Genomic DNA, 16,505 nt, shown 5'->3' on the forward strand with positions numbered 1-16,505 from the left:
TTGCAATTGGGGTTCTTCAAAAATTTGGATTGGCTTGGGTTTGAGCAAAAAATTGCTCATCTTCAACAAATATAAAGTACTGTTATATTTTGGCATATAAAATATATGCCCAGATGAGTTAAAGTTGTCTAGGCTATCAAGTTTACTACCACTTGCTTAAATCTCTTTTGCTCTCTACTTCATTCTGGGGCAAGACATCTTACCTCTTAGCAGTTGCTTAAGCAAAAGACTAAATTCTCAAAGAATAATAAAGTGGTTCCCCAGGCTTCAGGGGCGCCTGGGTGACTTAGTCGGTTAAGTGTCTGACTCTTGATTTTGGCTCAGGGCATGATCTCAGGGTCCTGAGATTGAGCCTGGAGCCCATGCTGGGCGTGGAACCTGCTTTTCTCTCTCTCCCTCCTCCCCTTCCCTCTAGCTCAAGCTATCTGGAAAATAAATAAATAAATACATAAAAAGAGCACAGGCTTCAGAATTAGACAAGCTTGTTTTAAATCCCAACTCCACTACTTACTAGTGGGATGATCATAGCAAGCTAACATACTAAAACCAGTTTCCTTGTCTGTAAAATGGGACCACAGTTGTACCTACCCTAAAGGACTGCTGTGACGATTATGAGATTTTTTACAATTGTAAACACTAAAAATAATAATTAATTCCTTTTATTGTTTGGATCAATTTGGACTGACACTGTGTAAGGCTTGCTATCCCAGTGTATCTTAGATTGCAAATGAAGCAGTGAGGTACAAATAAAAATCAATTATGATTAGTATTAAGAAACAGTCTTTGTATTTACATCTTACTCAAAGAATGAAATAATCCTAGTTATGCCTTACATTTACTTGATTCCTTTGTACTCAATTAGTCAAATGTTAAGGCAGTCACAAAATATATACTAATAAAATTTGTTTGACTTGAGATTTAAACTTACATCAGTATTTATTAAGCACAGTATTCCTGTGGATTGAACATTAATGACTGTTCAGAATAAAAAGTCTTAATGTACTGAGGGAAATTTTTCCAAAGGCCACTGATATGTTACTGAATTTATTTCAACATAAAAATTTCAAAAAAAGTGTTTAACATCTCCCATGCCTTCCTTTAGTGTTATATGAAATTTCAACAATTAAATATTACTAAAAACAAATCAAAAGAGTGGGACAAGTACTGCTTTGCTTCTACACTACGTATTATTCTAGTTGAGAATCACTGCTTTAGAATTACTTAACTCAAAAGGAGATTCTGGTATAGATAATGCAAAAAATTATAGAGTAGCACTACTATAAAATCTAAAGGGTTATAAAAGATTTTTTCACTCAAGCAGAACTATACTCAAATAGGTCTATTTTCAGTTGTAAAGTTTTTAACAGCTAACAACTTTTTCTCATTTCATTGTAGATCCAAGTCCTTGAATTCTTCTAGGTAATAACAATACTGTAACATAGATATGGTAAATGACAGAACTTTACAATCATTTGTAGAGCTCAATTTGTATAAAATTATCTATGATGAATTCCAGACTTACATGACCTGAAATTTGTTAATCACCTTAGATTCTGGAGCTAAGACTGTCATCTGAAATGGAATGCTTCACCTACACTCTTTGCTCTCTTCCTTTCTTGATTCTTCCATAAATAATTGTTTTTGTTGTGTCTATTTAATGTTCTTCACCCTTGAGTTGAACCGCAAAGGGAGGAACTGTGTCCATCCAGAGGGTCTACTAATTATAACACTTTGCACAGAATTGATATTAAACATTTAATTGAAGATAGAATAAAATATTATTTAATATGTTATCTAATTATATTTTGTAAATTAGCATAAGCTTATGTTATGTTATGTGGGGCTAATCATGCCAGGAGAAAGAAATTAAGAAATTAACCAGCTATTTAAATATTAGAAACTAATGAAAAGAGTATCCTTTGAACATAGTAAAAATGGGCAGGACTCCTGAGAAATTTTTTTCTCCTTGACAAAGATAGCTTAAACAAAAAGCCAATAAATCTTTTCTTGTGATACTCTTGCATCTGGTTTCTACTCACTGAAGAAGAAGAGAGTGTAGTAGTTTCTATATAACTGGCAACTGAAGTAAGTAAGTAGAAAAACGAAGTTTGAGGAACAGAATAGCTAGAGTTCCATGGACTTTCAGGTTACTTCTGACAAAATTATGCCAGTGAAACTTAGTTTCATATACAGATCATGGGAATGATGAAACTCACAGAAGACCTTGTAGAAAATGAAATGGACTTTAAAAACTCTTTTGGATAGAAACCTTGACAAAGATCTTTTTACATTAGAATCTTGGATTTAGGGAAAATAATTTTGTGAACCTAGTAGAAAGGCTTAATTGTATAATCATACATCATAAATACCTATCTGTGGGTTCTCTCAATTGCCCGGTATCATTCTCTGTAGACAATTAGAATCGAATCTAAAGAGAAGAAGTGAAAAAAACCAAAAGCTATCCTGAAGGTGGAAAGAAGAGGCCAAAGCCTTAGTAGTTTAGTCAGGTACACTTCTATCGCCATGCCTTTAAGCATGTCTCATAGACAAGTGAAGTTCTAAGTGAACTAGATCTAGGAATCTGAAGAAATTCAGATGTATAGTACTTTACTCTTTTTACACATTGCTGGATCAGAGCAGTATACAGGAGTCCTGTGAAATCCTTGCATCATCACTAGAATCAATAATTATGAAGTGGAAAAACATCCTTGTGATCTCTAAGATACTAAGCAATATCTCCTTATCCATTTTTGAAAAAGAACTTTAGAACTACATTTATATTAACACCAATGACTTTTGGCCACAAACTGGAACCCATATTCTTGATTATGGCAGCTATGAAAACACTGAACTAGAGAATGTTCTTAGTTCAATGTTGACAGAATATGCAATGCAGCTTATATTTTTACATGAACCTAATCTCTTTACTAAATGCTTTCAGTGATGGTAATCATCTGATTTTCTGCTCCACATTTTAGATTCTCTGTGTACATCAAGAATTTATAAAAGGTTTAACATGAAATGTAAAAAGAAAGAAGACCAGGATGCTAAGATAAACATCACTGGAGGTATTCAAAGGCTAGACAACTGAGAAGGTATGTCATCGATGTAGACAAAATGAGACAAATGGTTGGAATAACGACCACTAAATTCCCTTCCAACTCAGATGTATAATTCTAGACTCAGAAGATAAACTCACAGGTGGTATCAAAGAAAAAGGCTTTGGCTCTGGAGTCATACCCGGGTTTGAATCCCAATTCTATCACTTTTATAATATAACTTCACACTAGTTACTTATCCTCTCCAAAGAATAATAATAGGACCAGACAAGAGTATTCAGTGAGATAATGCATTAGTGTCTGGCACATATTAAACATTTAATATATAAACTATATAATCTGTATTAGGAAGGTATAGTGGTCAAAATCTAAATATCATGAAATACACAGGGAACATTAACTTAGGAGTGACATGATGTGGTTTCTACATTTGATTCTTGCCTCTAACTGTGTATGTTAATTTCCAACATTCTTTCCAATTACTAAATCTTATGATGCCACATTCTAGGGGGATTTTAATGTATTTAAACATTTATCAGATGCTGATTATGTGGACACATCACTGAATAAACCATACACTAGAATTTATGAATATACAGTTGAGTATAGGAAATAGACAAGTTAGAGGTGTGATAAATGCTAAGACAAGGAAAGATTTTAGAGGGTGTTTTGGGGAAATATAATCAAGATCAAGGGTCAGGAAAGAATGTTTAGTAAAGGAAGAGCCACAGGTGGGTGGAGAATCTAAAAGGACAGAAGTCTACACACAAATGTTCTAAGTAAAAGGAACAGCACCTACAGTTAGCCACGTTAGACAACTCAAATAATGAAGACCAGTTAGAAGGTTTTTGCATTTCCATGTAAGAAAGGACTGTGCCCTGAATGGGGATGAAAGAGATGGATAGGCTTAAGAAAAAAACTCATGGAAGTAGACATGGCAGTACCTTGCAATTAACCTGCTATGAGAGATCACAGAAGTTTGAGTGTTAAGGAGAGATGACTAGGTAACAAGTTTGGGCACCTAGAGCATACAGATGGCTTCCTACAGCATACAGACGACACTCAGAACCATCTACATATTCTTAGCATGACGAAGAATGTGAGAAGAGGGTCTCAACAGCATCCTGAGGACACCAGTAATACTTAAAAGAACAAACAGAAAGGAAAGGCCTGCCAGGGGACTGAGAAGAAATGAGAGGTAGAAGGAAAAACTGGAAGGGATGGTATCCTAGATATCAAAATTATCAGTCCAAAATTTAAAACCTATGACATGTCAGTATCAGCTTTGTACAAATCAGAAAAATATTTGGAACACTAGAAACTATTTAAAAGCTACTTAACTGTGATTGTAATTGTTAATATCCATGCATATGTACTCAAAATCTGGAAGGGAACATACAAACACTGAGATCGTCACTGGGTTAAAAACTTGGTTTAGGTGTAATTGTTTATTCTATTTCCCAAACATACCAAAGGTTTAATTTTGAAAAGGCAAATGTGTTACTATTAAAGAAGCTGGGGTACAAATGTCTTATCTAAAAAAAAGATTTTTAAGACAGTATTTTCATGTTCTGATGACCTATCAAGTTGTTGTACACTTTAAACCATGGTCTTAAAGAAGTTTATGCTTGATAGGCAGACTATTTCAACTAAACTGAAGAGTAAACAAATTCTTACAGTTTTACTTGTTTTTGTTTTAAGCAGTACTATTATTGTGGATTTAACTTTAAGTCCTACTGAGACACAGGAACTTTATTATAAACACATAAAAATAAGAAAAGGTTCTACACAAAGTAGGTACTCAATTAAAAAAATCCATATATCTAAAATATAAATTCTGTGGCATACATGCTTTAAAAGTAAACATAGAAAAGGTATCTTTATAGAATTATTCACAATTAAGGGCAAATGAATCCTGTCTTACCCCTGTTCCAGCCCCAGAGCCAGTAATGGTGAACCCACAATTAAGGGCAAATGGGAAACTGACACAGCACTTAGTAGGAGGTTTTACATGTGATTCATTCCCCTACCCCAAGAAACATCGGCAGCTCAAAGCAGATTTTTAAACTGCTTCCCCCGAATGTCTGCTATTTATAAATCCTAAATATTAAAGGGTGAGTTCCTTAACGGTTACACTTGGCACAATAGTATTCTAGTAAGTACTGTAACTTTTCTAACACATATATATTTGCTTATAATCACAAACATTAAATTTGAATAGAAGGTATTTCCTAATGCAATAAATACTTAATTTTAAATTATAAGCAACTTACCAAATTTATTTTTTTGACAGATGCTTTAAAAGATGGTTTTATAATAAAGGATGGCCCATTGCTACTTAAGTTCAAAGGAAATCACATCTTCACTCAATATAAAATTCTCCCTTATCCTTTAAGTTCCCCAGGGGTACTCTAGGCATACCAGCATACAACTGAGAGCCATGGTTCCAGTTAGAAAGCTAGATCTGAATCCTAGCTCCACCACTAAATGGCTATGTGACCTGAGCAAGTTATCTAATCTCTCTAAGCTTTCAATTTCCTTCTCTGTAAACTGAAGGTACTGATAATATCTATATAATACAGCCGTTGTGAAAATTATAAATAACATGCCCCAAATACATAGCATAGTGCGTGGCACACTAGGTAGCCACTGGGTAGCAAAAATAAAACTACACTGTGGAGAAATCCAATCAACATTTGAGCACAGAGATTGACAGTATGAAATTCCTAAGCTAAAAGTGGGTAAGCTCTGATTTGTTCCATCAGTCTAACGATCAATTATAATAAATTAGCTTTGGATAAAATTCAGTAAGAGTTACATAATCAGTGTACTCATTAAAAATTTCTTTCCTACGTCATGTAGTTGGGTATATAACAAGGCTTGTCTCTTAGATACATTCATTAGCAATGTTATTTAACTCCTTTTGAAAATCTGACAAATGCTCTGAACCTTTCACCAAAAACTGAACATACATTAAGTTCCATCCAGTATTTCACAGGGTTCATGATCCTCTGAGGTCCACCCATCCACTGACTACTAAAGATGGATATCTTACACTAAAGAAATCAGAAATTATTTTCCTAATTACCCAAGTTATGTGGAATTATTGTGGTAAATGAAAAAATTAAAAGGTTATAGGATCCAAGACAACTGTTACTAGTTTGTTGTATTTCCTTCCAAACTACTAATGATTGCAATTACTGTTTTACAAAACTTAAGTTTATAGAATATGATCAAAGTCATGGAATACCATATGAGAAACAATTTAGAGGATCACTCAGAAGACAGGATGTATGTGTGTAAGGGAGAGACTGACTACCCCAGAGGGTTCAGGATAAAGTTAGAAATAGATATGGTAGCCTATTTGATAATTTCAAATAATTTTTGATCCACTTACAGGATAGGTACACCGTACTTTAATGAAAATATTAATTCTACAACTGTATGACCTTGGACATATAACTTAACCCAAGTTCCTTTTTCTTCATCTGCAAAATATGATGATTTTCAGATTGAAGATTAAGATCTCATCCCAGGCTAAACTGTATTATTCTAAGAGTTCCCTACAAAATACAGCTGTGTAAAACAAAGCGAAATAAGAAGCTATATAAAACAAGTTTTAAAATTTTTGTTTTCCACGCAGAATACAATGCTAAAAGGAAATCTTTTATTTTCAGGGCATACAAAAAAAGTATACTATTGACTTCTAGTATATGATTTTCATTTGATACTGGTTCTCAAGGTAAGAATTGAGAAAATTTTCCTGGCTTTATTTTTACAGACATCTAGAAGAAAAATAAAATCCCAAAAGCGAATAAGGTAATTTAAACTATATTTTATGAAGAAAATGGATGTAAAGTTTTTTTTTTTTTTAAATAAAAACTTAATATATTAGTTCTCAAATATCGCCTGTGATAATAACTAGAAAGTATTTGGGGCTCTTAACTACACTGTAAGCATCTATATCAGATGCCATAGCAATATTTAAATAATGTTTACATAATACAGGATGTCACTTTATTTTTTAAACTGATTATTAAACACCACTGCAAAGATACGGCCTTCAGCCTCATGAAATTTTGAAAGGATTACATACTCCCAAGTATTTAAAATTCCAAGTTTGAACTTATATTTAATACTATACTCTTAGTTATACAATGTGCTCATTCTGTTCATAAATATTCATCTCAATACAATAACATCAGGTATAATACATAAAATCTAATCCATTAAGTCTTACCAATTTATGACCTGATGAGACACTCTTGTGGACAACATTCAGTCCTTAGAAGCTAGAATAACCCTCCAACCATGTGAGGGCATCACAACTTTTAAACTTTCGGCTTTCGATCATTATTATGTCACATTCCTCCTCCGATGCTGAATTCTAAAAAAAATTCTAGCAAAGAGTTTAAGTAAATAAGTGTTTTAATCAAATAGCCTTTAAAAATCTTTTATAGCAAAGTTTTATGTTTTACCATGATTACACAACTGATATTTTGTACTTAAGTATTTTTTTAATGTAAAATAATTTCATATTTAATCTGGATACTTCAAACTGTAAATTTCAACATGGACTTCCAGGCCATCAGGAATACTTGTTAGTAGAGAGTCAAGGAGAAATGGAACCAATTAAAGGTTTAAGATCATGATCCAGAAATTATGATTTAACACCGTAACTTGCTACAGACAGTTTTGTAGTCCTATAGAATGGCACTTGAGTCTATTATCTGGTTCACATCCATATGAATTTCTAGACTTCTAACACAGGTGGATGGATCAGTAATAATCCATACCGATCATTTAAATGCTCAAGACAGCATTCAATTTTTATGCCTAAATCCTAGTCTGTCTCTACCATCCCCCAATTTTAAATTAGACAACATGATGGAAAAAATAAAATTTTATTATGCATTTTATATAACAGACATAACAATGTATCCTGTTCAGAAGTGGTCCTACAGCTCATCTGTGTACGGGCAAAGAACAAAATTAGGGGTAGGAATATATTAAAGAATAATCTTACATTTATTAAATTTTTACAACAAAGCTTTCAATTGGGCATCTATTTTAATTGTTGAAGGGTAATATTAGTAACATTTTCTGTGCAGTATGAATACTCATTTCTATTTTTAATTGTCAGTAATCCACAGAAAAGGCAACCCACATATTTATGTGCATATTTTTGCCTAAATTAACCCCCTAAATAAAACGGCATAATGGAGCAAGGGAAGGGGGTGGGGGAAAGAAGCCATCACTGAGGAAGATCAATATATGCAAAGCTATAGAAAACTCAAAGACAGCATTGTAAGGAAACTCTGCAGCCATCTCCAGAAATATCTGACCCAAATATAGGGGTTGGAGTTCTGCTGTTACAGATTTTATATTTTAATGGAATTTTTCTATTACACATGGTCTTTAAAAGTCTCCCACACAATCTGAAGATCAGGATTTTTTCCAATTTACAAATATAATCTTTCCAAATGTAATCTCACAACACATTTGACTTCAATAAAATCATACAACTTTACTATCTTTTGTCAAAGCACCGCCTTATAATGTAATCACCTGGTGAAGGCAAAAACCCATTTTGAAGAGGATAAATAGTAGTTTTAAAGTTGTGGTCATTTCATCAACATATTACCAAAACATTTTTAGCAAGTTCTTATGTAACTCTTGTCTCCTATCAACCAAAATACTACCATAATTTAAAAAAATTATTTGGATTATTTACTCTTTCATGGGACAAGTCCCGTGAGAAGATACAATACCCAGCCAAAAGTAGCAAAGTATATACTTCCTGAAATACATGTATCTGAAATGCTGGTAATTTGGCTTGTCTGTGAAGGCTTTGATGGACTGGCCATTTGAAGGGCAGACTACCTGACCCTCCATTAAAGGGCCTGTCAACAATAAGCAATGTTATGACAAATGCCTGGAAAGCCTCTGGAATACAGAATTAAAACCAGTCATATAAAGCAAATTTAGTTATTTTTCTATGAAGTTTATAGAGAAAAATTTTAAAGGTTGTGTGCATTATACAACTACATGGTAAATTAAGGAGTTAAGAGCTGTATTACATTTAAAAATACAAAACTTCCATTATCAGATTTTTCTCCACCATGCATTTTCAAAATTAGTTGCTACCAAGTACAGGGGTTACCTTTGAAGGGTTTCAATGACTAAATTCCAACATGTAGGAAATCCTTATTAAAAATTTGAAATAAAATTGGGTAACTGAAGTGTTTGTAGATGAACACAGTTAGGATTCATTAAATATTCTTAAAAATTTAATTTAAAATTAGAATTATCCTCAAAATGAGTATTTAGAAACTTATTCTAATAGCAATCATGAATCTCCAATCTCTGGCAAGACTGCTATCAAAAACAAATCCTGAACATTTCCCATATTTATCATTTCATTCTTTTTTAATTTGTGAGGAAGAAAAATCCCACTTAAACTGAGAGTGAGCTACTAAGCCGTATGGTATAGTCTAGCAAAAACTAGACTTAAGTTTACCATTATTTAGCTAATTTTATGGCAAATTTATACTGATAGAACAAAGAGAGCACAGGGGCAAGAAGGTGGATGATCTGCAATTTCCAAGTCATCTGAAAACTGATATGGGAAATCAAACAAACCTACAAGAGTTCCTAAAGGAACTTGCTATTTGAATAAATGTGCTTAGCTTTGTTTGATAAAAAATTTCACTTTCAAGTGTAAACCACCTTCTTCAAAAAGTTCACTACACTATTTTGAGAAATCCTAGACAATGATAAATCAACACTTGCTTCCCTAAACATCAGAAATGCTTATTTTTTAAATGGAGAAAAAGGGGAAATGGGGCCACCCTGTATGCTCCCAATAAATTATGTATAGTCTTTCCATAGATTACATATTGGGGAAATGAGGCTAGGAATATATCAAAGATAAGCTTATGAAAAAAAATTAGTCCAAACATATCTAATAGAGTAAGAACACTGCAAAGACAGTGTGTTCTAAGAAATTCATATATAAAAAGACATACACAATTATAGGAAACCTCATGTATCTGTGGATGAGCCAAGATATAATTTAAGATGATTAGCTATGTTAAAAACTAAGTATGAGAAATATAAGAAAAGGTGTTTAGCATGCTATGCATCATATCAAATGTAACTATTAGTGGAAGAAATCCAAAATATATGGCTTAAAATATTTCATTCATACAGCTTTGGAGATTACCCCTAACAAGGTAGGTTATTGGTGTTTTAATAGGTCATGTTCGTTCACAAATGACTTATAATCCTCATTCTTTCAAAAGGAGTAGAAACAGCATATAGAGGATTAAGAAGATTAAAAGAAATAGAAATGGGGGTTGGGACAGAAGATAAAAATGGAAAAAACAGAGTAGGTGGAAGCCAGTTATATATTATTCAACTACATATGTGATAAGGAATGACAGGCTTTGTTAATAGAAAGCTGGATATCTGACTGTGAGCTTTTACTAATAACAGCTAACTAACATTAGGAAATATTACCTACTCTTAAAATTTAAGATAGCATCACGTATTATGCTTTTAAGAGCTATTATCACCTTTCTTGAAACAAAGTATGTATGACCATTCCAGACATACATTTAGCAACATTTTCTGAACTAAGTTAGCAATATCTAAAATAGAAACAGATGCTGCAAATAAACTTTCTGAGGATCAATAGTTAACAGTCACCGTGAACAGGAGGAGTGGGGATTAGTCACACAATACAACTCTTTTCTCTCCTTATTACCCTTCAAACAGTGTGTACACCTAGGGAAAGAATAGCTTCTTTATCTTGACATGATTTTTGGCTTCCAAGACACAAGTTACATATACCACTATTTCTGGGCCAAATACCACAATTAAAAACTGGAAAAAAAAAAATACAATGAGCACCTTCTGAACCTTTTAGTATTTACAGCCAACATCTTTAAACTTTGAAAACAACCAGGAAACAAAATGGAACAAAAATGCTATTTCTTAAAGATACATATCAATGAATATATATTCTAAATTACTACCACCTGTTTAAATTTATTTCTGTCAAATATGAAAAATGTTTTAGAAGTAGTCAACTGAAACCTAAACACAGAAGCTAATTTTGGGTAAGCTAATGCATTTGAATACTTTATATCATGATCACAAAAATCTAATATATATCTTGATTTGGTGATTTAGAATATTAGTACAAGTGCGCACAGGTACACACAAATAGAGATGCCAAATAGAATATAGTCAGTCATTTCTCTCATCTATGTACCAACCCAAATTAATTAAACAAAAATATAAAATAATTCCACTTAATATTTTTCTTCCCATAAGATTGCCAAACTATCTGCAGGTTTAAATACACTGAAAGAAGTGTGAGTTTAAATTTTGTAATTGTTGAAGACTGGAAGGAAAATAAAACAAAACAGATGTTATGTTTGTTCTGGTTCAACAACTTCAGGCTATATATTTAAATATCCTTCTCATCTGAACAAGTTCAGTAAGAGTTTTCTTTTTAAAAAGCTTTTCTACAGAGTTCTAGATTCTGCAGAAAAAAATAAATTGGATTTAGCAAATTAGTTTACACACTAATTCACACATACAAGTCTCTGTTCTAGTCAAAGGTCTGGTTTACTTAAAACTATTCTCATGAAAAGTAAAAATAAATTAACAACAACAACAAGACCTTACCAATTATTTTCACCTATTTCAACTGTTCCTTTCAAATTTCACCCTGAAAATAATTACCATGATTTTTCAGAGTAGGGCTGTGATGACTTATGTTAAGTGACTAACCAAAGAAGGTGGTAAACACATGAGCAGAAGCATATAATAATGGATCAGCTCTGAAGTCTGGTTATGTGATGAAAGTAATGTCAGCATGTCAGGTGTTCCATTTCAGCTAGCCATAGCAAAGCTAAGAGAGGAGAAGAAATGCTCAGGATCCACTGAAACACCACATCAAACAATGAGATGCAGATCTACGGTTAAAACTCTGGCAGTAGACAATCAACCTTAGACAACTATCAGAATAAAACTAGGAGGATACAATAGAATATAAAGGATAGCAATTACATAATTTGTAAACCCAAGAGGTGACTAAAAAGGTCTTCAAATTACACTACTTTTTCCAATTCCATATAATTAGAATCCCAACTTAATACATATATATAAAAATCACGATACAGACAAAAATTGGTACATGAATACACTTCAATTTCTGTTCTGAGACACATGCACATTAATATCCACCTGGTCTCCCTCTCTTGCCATCACCACCCCCCCCAAAACTCTGAGAAATAAAAGACATCCTCTTATAACATTTTTCCAGTCCCAGTAGTTGTTTCAGCTGAATTTTAGGCATCTGGCCTATCTCCCCTCCCCACCCCTTATAATAAAGCCTTTAAGTCTACTCTAATTTAAACTTTCAACAGTCCTACAGAAGACTAATACGAGAGAAGTATTTATTTATATAAGACAGAAGGAAAAAAGACAGGTGTTTGATAATTAAATGTAATCTGTGATCTTGTATTGGCTCTTGGATCAGGTAAAAAATGGTCATGAAAGACATTATTGGGACAACTGCAAAATCTGAATATAAACTGTATATTACATATAAACAGTGTATCAAACCTGAATTTGCTAATTAAACTGCTGTTACATAACAGAATCTGCTTAGGCAACATATGCTAGAAGTATTTTTGGGTCAAATGGACAGGATATCTGCAACTTACTCTTAAATGGTTCCTAAATAGTATGTTAGGATAATAAAGCAAGTATGACAAAATGTTAATGTTCAATCTCAGTAAGATTCTTGGAGCTTTTTATTATTCTTGTAATTTTTCTGTAAATTTTAAATTTTTTCAAAGTAGAGATTCAAACATTTTCCCTTCTTTTTGGTTAGTAAATAATATTCTCAGAATCTTCTAGTCTCTAAGATCACTTATCCTCTTCAGAGCTTCTCCTGTTCTCTAAAAGTGGGTAGTGTTTCCCAAGGGCTTGGCTTGACCCTCTTACCCTACTCTGCTCACTCTTGGCAACCTCAGCCTTTCCTAAAGCTCAAACTCTAAAATAATAATAATGAAACAAATAAATAAATGGTCTTCAATCTCTTCTAGCCTTAGCTTCTCTAACAAGCTGCGTGTCTGCAGCTCCAGTTGTACCTTGAGTATTTCTACCTTGACTTTCCACCAGCTCACTCATCCGAAAGTAGCTAAAACCAGAATCTCATTATTGTTTTCACTTTCCCAAACCAATTCTTTCACTAATACTTCCTAATGGTACCACCATTCCCTCAATTAGGTTTGAGACTTTGGAGTCAAATTTGACTGCTTCCCTATCATACCCCTTGAGTTATAACATCGTGTAATTCCTGCCTTCTGATAACTATTCTTTCCTCATCTCCATTGCCTCATTCAGGCCTTCATTACCTTTCTATTATCTCTGGTCTCTGTCCAATCCAATATCTCTTCTCTGTTGTCTTCAAATGATTTGTGCACCAAATTTAACCGTCCTTTATCACAGATGCTCTGTACTTTCAGAGTGGCTCACTGTATTCCTCAAACGGGAATTCTCCCTTTCCCTCAGGTCTTTAACTCTGACCAAATTCTACCCACCTTTCAGGTTCCCACTCAAAAAGTCACTTTCTAAAGAAGCTTTGACCAATACCTCCAGCTGTACTTGAGAGACATAAAATGTTTGAATTTTAAATGACAGTTATCACTTTCAGTCATGTGATGATGTTCTTACCTTTTTCCATATCAAGACCCAGTTCACTGGTTTCCCTACTGTGACCACCACTTAATTGCCTCTGATATGGCATTCTTTCCTAAGAGTTTGCTGGTCTTCCATTCCTTAAGCAAATATATAGCTCTTTGAGGTTCTTTTAAGTAGACTCCATGCCCAACATTAACTCACAACCCTGAGATCAAGAACTGAGCTGAGACTGAGTCAGACACTTAACCTACTAAGCCACCCAAGCACCCCTCTTGCAGGTTTTCTGATAATCATGGCCAACAATGACAAAACAGAAGGAACTCAATTCCAATGCTTTCCTTACCTCTTCTTTCCCATTTAGAACCGGAGGGAATAAAACTCTACAGAATAGGGATTTTAAAAGCAATTAGCTGTACACCTCATTCAAGGTCAACATTCTTGACAGAGTCAGGAAGAGAGTTATTAATTGTATTAATATTAATATGTAGTGATGGAAAGACAATTTTGCAGGGATGCATCTACTTGCAGAAAGTAAGCTCAAACCTCTCTTCAAACACCCCCCTGGCTATCTAGGTAGAGTATAAAGAAAGTAGTTTCTAGTTACCTTTGTATTTAGAGTAACTATCCTATAGAAATGGACTACAACAGGTCTGTAACCATTTTTTCCTGTTTTTTCCAGTTATAAAAAGATTGCCTACAATTACATTAGCTTTTGTGACAGGCCTGTCACCTGCTAATCGATATTAGAAAATGCAGGCAACTAATACATCTAGGTATTTTTTACTCTAACTTTTTAACCAAGAAATTTCAACTTTCCTGAATTAACATACAAATTCCGTCAATTTCTCAATTTCTTCACATGCTTCAGACTGTTAAATTTATAAATGCTATCATCCAGTAATAGCTAAAACTTCCTGTTTTAATGTCTGAACATTTTATAAGCATGTCCTTAAGGTTTTTATATAAATCTGAGATCCAGTCCTAAAAGGTGACAGGTCACTAAAACTTTGTCCTCTAATTTCATGTCTTTGATTATCCTCTACTGGGTATCCGTAACTGAAGTCGGTCAAAATGTAATCACATAATAAATTATGTAAGTACTAAGTACAAATTATTAGAGAATATATTTGGGGTGCTTACAAAATAGTTCAGGTTCTTATCCTCAAGGTACTTCTAATAAGTAGAGAACATCTCCTAATAAGGAGAGAATATTTGACTAGTAACAGTCTCCAACAAGTAACTCACTATGGTGATTCTACAAAATTATGTACTGTTGACCCTTCAACAACATGGGTTTGAACTGCATGGGTACAGATAAAGATTTTATTTATCTATGTTTACTGATGTACAGTTGACAAGTTATTTAGTTTCATGTGTACGACAAAGTCAACATAGTGATTAACATACATGAATTTTTTACAGTACTATAAATGTATTTTCTGTGATTTTCATAACATTTTATTTTCTCTAGCTTAATTTGTAAGAAAACAATATATAATACATATAACATATAAACTATGTGTTAACTGGTATCAGTAAAGCTTCCAGTCAACAGTAGGCTATAGGCAGTTAAGTTTTTGAGGAGTCAAAAGTTGTACTTGGATTTTCAACTTCGTGCGGGGGGGAGGGGGTCAGCGCCCTCAACCCCCACATTGTTCGAGTCAACTGTAGTTCAGATCTACAACTGTGCAGAGTCATATAGATGAATCTCAAACACTGGGTGAAAGAAGACAGACACAAAATAAGGAGCTTAAAATATTGTGTCTTGATCTGGGTCCTGGTTACACAGGTGTGTTCAGTTTAAGCTGTACATTTACAAATGGTGTACCTTTCTGATACAAATTATACTTAAAAAAAGTCTTATCACTGAGCATTCAAAAACTAGATTAGCCAAGTTCTGCAACCTGAGTTTTACCATCTGGGTTAGCAAGTACTGGTGGGTGTTAATGATATACCCAAGCTTCTTGGAGGATGAATAAAACAAAACAAATTATCTCATATAAGCAGCTTATTTCTGATTTACTCCTAAGTTCAAAAATGAAATCTCATAGGATCAATGATAGGAAATACTGAATACCTGTCTTCTAACACAAAATACTTGGATTTAAACAAGAACTTTTTAAAATCCAATAATTTTTAAACTAGATATAAATAAATTTAAGTGAATAATCACTATAAAAGACAAAACAAGGGGCGCCTGGGTGGCTCAGTCATTAAGCATCTGCCTTCGGCTCGGGTCATGATCCCAGCATCCTGGGATCGAGCCCCACATTGGGCTCCCTGCTTTGCGGGAAGCCTGCTTCTCCCTCTCCCCCGCTTGTGTTCCCTCTCTCGCTATGTCTCTCTCTGTCAAATAAATAAAATCTTTAAAAAAAAAAAAAAAGACAAAACAAAACAATTTAAGTGAAATCAGGTATCTAGTAAAAAGACCATCAACTTGGACATTCATTTTAATAACCCAGGTGCACTACTACTTTCCTTATTCATTTCTCTTTAAATACTGGTGCTATCATAAGGAAGGACAAGCCAACTCATGGGGATAGTGTACCTAGCAAACTGTTACTCTCATTTGTTAACTACATTTATGCATTTTCTTCATTAAGGCAGAAATAGTGCATGTATAGTTCATCAATGAAGTTTAAATCCTGACAAGCTACCTGATTTCTTCCTTTAGTCTACCTGAGCAAAAGTTTCTTCCTCCCTAGTGCTCCTTTACCTTACTGA

General features: G+C 33.6%; 1 protein-coding gene across 3 annotated transcripts in view; it reads right to left on the bottom strand.

Annotated features, from left to right (window-relative positions):
* TSC22D2 (TSC22 domain family member 2) overlaps positions 1-16,505 on the bottom strand; it is a 49,176-nt gene that overhangs the window by 14,841 nt on the left and 17,830 nt on the right. The window contains exon 2 of one of the 3 annotated variants that reach the window (XR_004918298.2): positions 7,300-7,458. The exons of the other annotated variants lie outside the window; for them this stretch is intronic. The gene's annotated coding sequence lies outside the window, so the exon portion shown is untranslated. The remainder of the gene's footprint in view (positions 1-7,299; positions 7,459-16,505) is intronic. 3 annotated transcript variants of the gene reach the window in all.

The sequence above is a fragment of the Halichoerus grypus genome, chromosome 1 (genome assembly GCF_964656455.1).
Source record: "Halichoerus grypus chromosome 1, mHalGry1.hap1.1, whole genome shotgun sequence".
In the NCBI taxonomy this organism is placed as follows: domain Eukaryota; kingdom Metazoa; phylum Chordata; class Mammalia; order Carnivora; family Phocidae; genus Halichoerus; species Halichoerus grypus.